Genomic DNA, 8,521 nt, shown 5'->3' on the forward strand with positions numbered 1-8,521 from the left:
TTTTTAGGACTGCATATGCGCATTAGCTTTGTTCAGGTTGGAAAAAAAAATTGTCATGATTTGAACATTTAGAAACAAAATTTATGAGATAGTTGTCAGATTTCATTGGTGATTTCATATATGAAATTGAATCGTAAGCTTGGCAAACTTGCCAAAGTTTTGGAGAATATGATGTTTCCCCATCCAAAGAGATGCTTCTCAATATCACTCCTCATTATCCTCGCTCCTCCGTCCCCCATCCTATGACCCGGAAACCGATGGAGCTCAGCCATCTTGTAGGACATCTCAATTCTCTAATTGCACCGTGATGAGGTGGTTATTAATAACTGGTAATATATAAAAAAAATATTGACAAATGTGGTATTTTGTGGACGTTGAAGCTTACAATATAAATAGTTACAGATTTCTAATGTTCAAGAATCCCGACTAAATCCAGCGGTGCAGCAGTCATCATTAATTGACGACGCTTTGAAGTCTTTTAAAGGGAGCGAGGCTGTGTCATTTCACTTGATTCATTCATCCATCCTCACATCTTTTCCTTGTATCATTCCCTCACATCCTGAAGGGGTGGAGCTAAGGCTCGATGCTAGGAAAGGAAACGAGAGGATGCACAAATAAGAATAGGGAAGCATCCAGGAGCTGCACTTGCATACCTGAGAAAAGTTTCAAGGACGGCCACCGAGTGATGACTTGTCTTATTGGAACTTTGGTATATTAAAAGCAGGGACACGTTTGTGTGCATTTTGTGTGCACCGTGATTTCAAAGTAACACTCTGCTAATCAACTGGAGAAGTTTCATTTGTATCCGTGAAGAGGTGTTTAAAAAAGTGGTGGGGACAATATTAACCCTATCGATGTATCACACCCGCAAAATTATGCCTATGGTCATTGGAGTAACTTGAGGTTAAAACGTAAAGTGTGTAATTTATGCATTATAAAACTAATTAGCAATAAATATTTTAACAGGTTTCTCCAAACACTCATAGGCATGATCAGGCAAATAGAAATTCAGTCAGGGTTGTGAATTACATTTTTAGCCAACTCACAAAGTTTCAACAGTCTTTCTTTACCATTATAATAGTAATGTACTTATTGACCGTAAAGCTTTGTATGACATCTGACATTATGTCAAAGCGCAATGAGCCCTGCCGTGGCACTATTTACATCCTTAATTTTTTTGAAAGCTCTGTTTTAACTGTCCATCATCTCTTCGGGACAGTTTTGACCTGCTTCTGATCAATACATTGTTAACCCTTAACCTCAATCATCAATGCGGTTAAAGGTTAAGGTAATTTATTCACCAAGTTCATTACTACTGCTGACCCTCCTAACCCTCACAAAGGAAAAACAATATTTAATGTCACTTTACTGTCATAATTAACTTTTTTAAGCAAATATTTAACCGTACAAAAATATATATTTGAAAATATGTGTTTGCAAAACAAATTGACAAGATTTTTTAGATTAGATTTTTATATTTTTAAAAGAAAACAATGATTCTAGGATTGTGTTGTACCAATACTAATACTATGCATGATGTATTCTACTGTCTAGTGTATGAATTTTATTTTAAGGTTATTTTGTCCTCCAACATTGGATATCTGCTCCCCCTCGGGTACAAAAGGGAACAGTTAAGAGCATGAAATGTCCAACATTCCACACTTGCAGAAATCTGTGAACAACAGCACAAAACAGTGCACAAGTGTGTAAATTGGGCCGCACCTAACCTTTTTGACTCCAAGGCCCCATACAAAGACAATATTTGAAGGCCACCCAAGATATTTCTTGGTACATGAGCTGAAATGTCAAAGCTCTTAATTTTCTACTTTTCTTAGGGAAACTAGGAGTAGCAATATATCTTAGGTAAGTCAACAAAATAATCATAAATAATTAAAATAATTAAATTCCATAATCCCAATAAGACTAACAGAATGTTCTTCATGGTTAACACGTATAATTACCAATTATTTTACATGAGTGCTGAAGTTTATACATCCCTAACCCTAATGCAATAGCATTTCAACTTTAAGTGTTTACCCAACACCATTTTTAATCTAAAAAACGAAAACATTTTTATGCGTTTTGGCTGTTATTTCACAAGGCAATGCCGTTGAAATTTTTTTATGAAATGAGGTTTCAAAATGAAAATGATCCAATTTTTGAAAACGCTCCCAGTTTAATTTAGACTGAGTAAACCCAGCCTGATCTGTCAGCAATTTTATGTCACCTTGCAGCTCAGTCTGGAAACCTTTACATTCATTTATCCTGCCTCTGTTGCACTTTTGCAGGAACCAATCACAGACTAGCTTATCCACCTGGTGTGCTGTTGGCGGGTTTAACATGATGACGGATAGAGAAGCGATGAGTCGTTGACCGTTGATCACACCTCTTGTGCAGTAAAAAATACAAAGTAGACTCCCCAGACCAATGTTCAACCTTAATTTGAGCTTGGTCTGGTGAAAGCCAGACAAATTATAGTTTCCGTGTAAACTACAAAAATGCGAATTAGTGAAAATGGTGATGTCATGACTCATGAGCATGTGTATTCTGAGCTGCTTTCGAGAACTGGAAAATGCTGCCTTCGTTTGCAGGACACATTTCAAAGAAGAAAGACATCATGGTACGTCCGAATTCAATGTTAGCTTCACTTCCTGCCTCCTGAGAAAAATCTGATGGATTTTTGAAGTCAGCATATATGCATTTTTCGCTGCCTTAGATATCCCACAATTCTATGCACTCTATTTTGTGACAGTTGAGCTAGAAACAGAAAGATGGCATCTGAAAGTTGTGTTGCTGGTCAGTTTGTGTGTAAATGTGTTGGTTTTTAACCAACATTTTCTACTTCTGATGTAATTTCTAGTGAGAAATTACTACTGTAGTAATTAAATATTTGTTTAGTTCTCCCCAAAGCTCACTTTATTTAACTGTAGATCATTAAACTGTTACACTGCCTCGGAAGTCTGTCCGAAATCGTTTCCTCACGTATATATTTCGTGAGGTGCCTTTCTGCTCTTACGCTGCCTTACAAGTCCCTGCCTAAATATGGGTCTGGCATGAATAATACAAAATACAAAAAATTTTGTCGTTATCACAGATCCTTGTGAATCTGTCAAAACTTTTTTGTTTCAATTTTTAGTACATCATTGTTGTGTACATGTACTCACAAATGCCTTAGCAAACACTGACTGATAAGAGGATCAGCTAATGACTACTTAAAATACACATCAAATACAAATACAACTTTTGCTAACATCACAGAATTTCACAGATTGACTATATAAGCATTACTGATAATCATCAGCTGTTTCCATCCACCTATTGTATGCGCATTTTGGGATATTGCCTCAAAAAATGCTGAATGGAAATGCCAATATGCACATAAATTCTAAAAATGCGCATTAAAAACGTATGCACTCGTTGGAGTAGGATACGTTTTCTATTCGATATGAAAACATGAGCATAAACTATTATGACAATGCATTTACCGTATAAATTCCTTGATGCGCATAAAACAAAATCATGTGACTTTCACAATGAAACAGCGCAACTGTGAACTACTAACCAGTAGAAATTCTTGTTTGCAAAGCATCTGAAATGCTGTTTTGGTAATTCAAAAGTCTGTTGTTAAAGATGTTTGGTATATTTCACTCCTAGAACGGTCTTACATGACTGCGTTCCAGCAGCAGCATCTGCCTCTGAAAGCAAGTTTAATGAGACGGATGAGTTTCTCTGAGACGCAAAATAATTTATTATATACAAAAAATATTATATATGGTGGCTTCTCCTCTTTTGTTTAGTGATTTTTTAGCTATAGTTTATCAGGAAGTGACGGGTTCTGGTTGGAACTCACTGGATGGATAGAAATCTAGACGCATCCCAGCGGCAGCAAATCTAATCTGCCCGCGAGTGTCGTCTAGCAACTCTCAATACCCTTCTGAGCTGTAATCCCCTAACCCTTGTCGGGCCAATCATTTTGTGTATAGAGTCGGTGGGCGGGGCCATAATGATGATGGCCGAGTTGCGTCTGTGTGCTTCTAATAAACACAGAAACTGGCGGACGGCGGTCTTTCGAATCAGCTCTGACCACTGAGCAACTTTTTCTCTGAGCGAAGAACAAAGAACGGCACTGAAGTCATTCTTAAAAGGGGAAGATGTGTTCAGAGATTTGGCGACCGGATACGGCGAATGTTTAATCTGTCAACGAGCTCCGTTTCACCTTCGTTGCTCTGGTTGGTTGTAGCACTATCCTATCGCGTGCAGAGGGAGTTTGAAAGACAACCGTTTATCCCGCCCCTCAGATTGAGCCCTGTCAATGGTGAGTTTCCAGACCAAACATCTTGATGTGGGTCTGGCTTGTCAGGCTATGGAAGCGGTGCTTTTTTCGCAAATGTTTTATGCGATATTGCAATTTTGCGAATAAGTTCCATTCTCAACTTTGGATGGAAACATAGCTTTTGATGAATCATTAATCAAGATTCAATATAGTTTTCAATGTTAAATGAAACATTTAATGAAACATCTAGATTGAAACATTTAACAACACTGATTCTGAGGTTGATCAATTGTAAAAAAAAAAAAAAAAAAAAAAAAAAAAAAAAACTTGTAAAGCATTATTAAATATATTTCTAAGCTTGCTGAGAATACTCCAGAATTACCCGACCGACTGCTGCCACACCCTGGGTGATGAAGTTAGATGGCAGCTGGTCTCATTATGTTTGAATGATGACAGAATGATACAGAGACAGACTGACTACACTTTGTGTCCAAATGGGAAATTAATTGAGAGACATTTGAGCTGGAAAAAGCCATAAATATATCACTATTTACAAAAACTTTTTAGTAAAAAACAAACCATGTTTCATGTCAAGGCTTAAAATTGTATTTAGGTTTGGCACTTAAAAAGCTTATTTTACAGTTTTACTCTGTCAGGACGTTTAAACACAGAATCTGCCATGAAAGCATGCTACCCTGCATAAAAGTCTGCTAAACAACACACACAACATGCAGATAAAAGCCTTAGAAACAGCCTCAGCTCTCAAGATCACAGATCTCACCCCAGTATTCTGGGTCATCTGTTCCCCGTCATAACAAGCTCAGCGAGTTTTGTGTTCAGGGCTTGCAGTACGACAAAAGCAGACAATATTCTGGGTCTACATAACAGGGGTCATTGCTGTGGAAAAGAGGGGTCTGCTCGCCAACCAACCCCTGCCTTCCACGCTCAAACACAAACACAGACAAGCATCTAACCCTGCTTAAGCACAAACCCTCATCACCATAATAAAACAGGGCTCTCGTGGGAGAGGGAGGGGTGGATCACAGAGGAATCGCTTCCCAAAACCTAGAATGGTGGCCGTGAACAACTGCAACAGTGCCTAAAGTAACAGAACTAAAATACACAGCTATCTTAGGAGATTTAAGTAACTTCAAGACATACACAAGCACACCGTAAGGACAAAATTAAAACAAAACTCAATACTTCAAAAGATCATTTTATCTAGTGCATTCATCACATGACTTATCTTCCAATTGTTTACTCATCTACTCTTCACCTACACCATTACATACACTACATTAACTGGGAATACAGTACATTATTATTTATAATATAGAGATCGGTAATTTGTTTGACCAATATACACTTTTGTATGGATAAATGATTACATTATATTATAATTTTAATTATTTAGCAGCCATACCTAGGTCATGCGATCAGCAAAATTATTATTTTAATATTCACAATTTTTATTTGTAACCATATTAGTTAAATTATTGAGTTATGGATTTATAGGGGTAATAATATGTAGTACTCTGTATGTTACCCAAATGAATCCACCATAACTATATAATTAGACTATATATAGACTACATATATTTAAAATATAACATTATTGTGTGTGTGTTTGCGTGCGTGTGTGCGTGTGTATTCTTAAAACTGCCATAAAAATTATAACATTATATGAATAGAAAATATTTCTATCACGCAAATTTGTGTTTTATTTGTCACGCTGATACTTCAATGTCTTCTATCAAAAGAGCAAATTTGTGTTTTTTTGTCACGCTGATACTTTAATGTCTTCTATCAAAAGAGCACAATATGCATGTGCAATATGCAATATGCCCATTGGAAATTCAATTAAATGTGATCATCATTTTAGAGTCCATACCAGCAAGAGTGCAAAAAGACATTCCTTTCTGAATACTACAAAATTAACATTTCAGATTTGAACTTTTATGCTGTTGATACAGCTTATAATGAAAAACATATTACATTTGAAGGGTTTCACTATATAAAGAGATGTCCCCCTGATAGCAAATTGTATGTTCCCTTTGAAGAAAACCATAAACTTAAGCCAAGTTAAACATGAATGATAATTCAAAGCCTGTGGTGCAACACCACACCTTAGGGCGCATACATGCGACCTTATCAGGAAGGAAGCAAATCCATTCTAATATCTCAGAGCATGTGTCATGCAACACCACCCTTGCAGAGTGTGTGTTTGGGCCCAAGGTGACGAGGCAGCATCTAAAGGAGCGAGAACCATGACCAAGCAATGACAGAGGCGTGCCCACCGGACCACATGCGGACCTCGTTAAATCCTGAAAACCATAAGGACGGACATGCGACGGAGACCTAGAAACGTGCTTAACACAAACAAACATGCAGGCCTATTGAGCTGAAAACAGTGGGCCACGCTTCAGTGTAGGGCGGGTAGAGAAAACACACACTGACGAGCTCACATTCCCGACCTCACAGACAGAAATAGCAATAGTGCAACAAGAAAGGCAATGTATGTTTGTCCCCCCTTGTGGATACTATTTGTGCATGCGTCAGGTCCTTCCAATGCAGGCCACTTCAACAATGCTCTCTCTCTTTCTCTCTCTCCACAATTTCCCAATAACTCTAGCTAGTATCATATCTCATCCATGTTCAAATCCACCCTGCTTTTAATATAAAGAAGCATAAATATAGCAGCCCATAGGAGCAGAAGACAGAAGCCGGGTACTCACCATAACACTACCTACTCCATTTTTCCATCCAGTGCGGTTGAGGGAGGTGCCTGCTATACGATCCACTGCAGGGCTGCCTGCCTCAAGCAGCCCTCGCTGGACGGATGCTGATGATGTAGCGCCTTTCAGAAGAGCAGCCCAGTTACCTTGGAAACTGAGAAGTGATGGAGTGGCCGTGCTGCACTGCCATTGGCTGGAGAGGGGTGGTGCTCCCGCGGAGGGGCCCCCGGTAGGAGTGGCTACAGATGAGAGGAAGCTGAACTGTGAAAGCACAGATGCACAACATCACAGGGAGTGCTGTCCTTTTGCACACACACACACACACACAGATGAATACACACTCATATGTAGTATATAAGCGCAATATGCACAATTTTTAAAGATTGTAACTTAAAAGATCTACAACCCTTTGCTTAAAAATATTAAAACCTCACGTATTTCCTCTAATCCCTCTGAAAATATACTTTTTTCCCCCCTCCATAGACAAAATACTGTGGCATTACAATGGCACAGTAATGATAATAGTGTATATTTAAACATAGGGACATATAACTTATCTAATAAATAGAAAAACATTATAATATTTCTGTTTATATTACGTTTCATATTAAAATCGTAGTAGTTTTATGATTTTAATATTTAACACTTAATCAAAATAAATGTAAAATCATGAAGAAACAAGAATATTGTTTATTTACTCTCATTAAGCATTGAATTGTTGTTGTTGTTGTTGTTCTTATTATGTATTGTTATTATTAATAGTCACCTTTTTCAGGTAAACACCGCGCCGCAGTTAATGAAGACGACACCATCTTTATGGTGGCAGGTGCAGGCAGCCTCAATTTACTTGTTTACAACAGGCTCATTTTAAATAACAAGTCATTTAAAGTTCATTTTGATTGGGACATGACCAACAGAGGATGTCTGAGCAAATAATTTGTTCCTTTCATAAATAATCCGTACACACTTTCAACACTTCATAAACCTTCCAGCCCACTACGCAATGCCCGCCCGTTGAATGCAAACATCAGCCAATCACAGCGACGTGGAGGCGCTGCCTTTCTCTCACGTGACTTATCGTCTGCATTTTGACTTTCGCAAGCTTCCCAAGCCATGCTTTAGAACACAAAGCAGCGGGAATAAGAACGCAATTAAGTCGTTATTCATGAGAACGTCTTCCAGTCTGCCTTTGCTGTCAAATATTTTTCGCGGTCGAGTTTTGTGATGGGACGCGCCGCGAGGAATTGGACAACATTGACGCCAAACACCATTGGTTCTTGCGTGTCACGTGACCGACGCGATTCGACGGAAAAATGTTGACATAAATTTAAAAAAAATATTGTCATTATTGTAAGGAAATATAATTATAAAAATAATGTTACAGTGTACATATCCTATAATATTATAATAAGAAACATGTACTATGTAAATATACATTTATATATGATAAAGTGTCATAAAAATATAGTGATACATATAATACCTCATTGCTTTTTTCCCCTTTTGATTCTAG

At 37.8% G+C, this 8,521-nt stretch overlaps 1 protein-coding gene across 2 annotated transcripts in view; it reads right to left on the bottom strand.

The window, feature by feature from the left end:
* Positions 1-7,236, bottom strand: part of akap6 (A kinase (PRKA) anchor protein 6) — a 249,859-nt gene extending 242,623 nt beyond the window's left edge. Inside the window, exon 1 of one of the 2 annotated variants that reach the window (XM_067455963.1) lies at positions 7,009-7,236. The gene's annotated coding sequence lies outside the window, so the exon portion shown is untranslated. The remainder of the gene's footprint in view (positions 1-7,008) is intronic. The other variant, XM_067455962.1, reaches the window with a different exon arrangement.
* Between the last annotated feature and the right edge of the window lie 1,285 nt (positions 7,237-8,521).

The sequence above is a fragment of the Pseudorasbora parva genome, chromosome 10, assembly GCF_024679245.1.
Source record: "Pseudorasbora parva isolate DD20220531a chromosome 10, ASM2467924v1, whole genome shotgun sequence".
NCBI classification, from domain to species: Eukaryota; Metazoa; Chordata; class Actinopteri; order Cypriniformes; family Gobionidae; genus Pseudorasbora; species Pseudorasbora parva.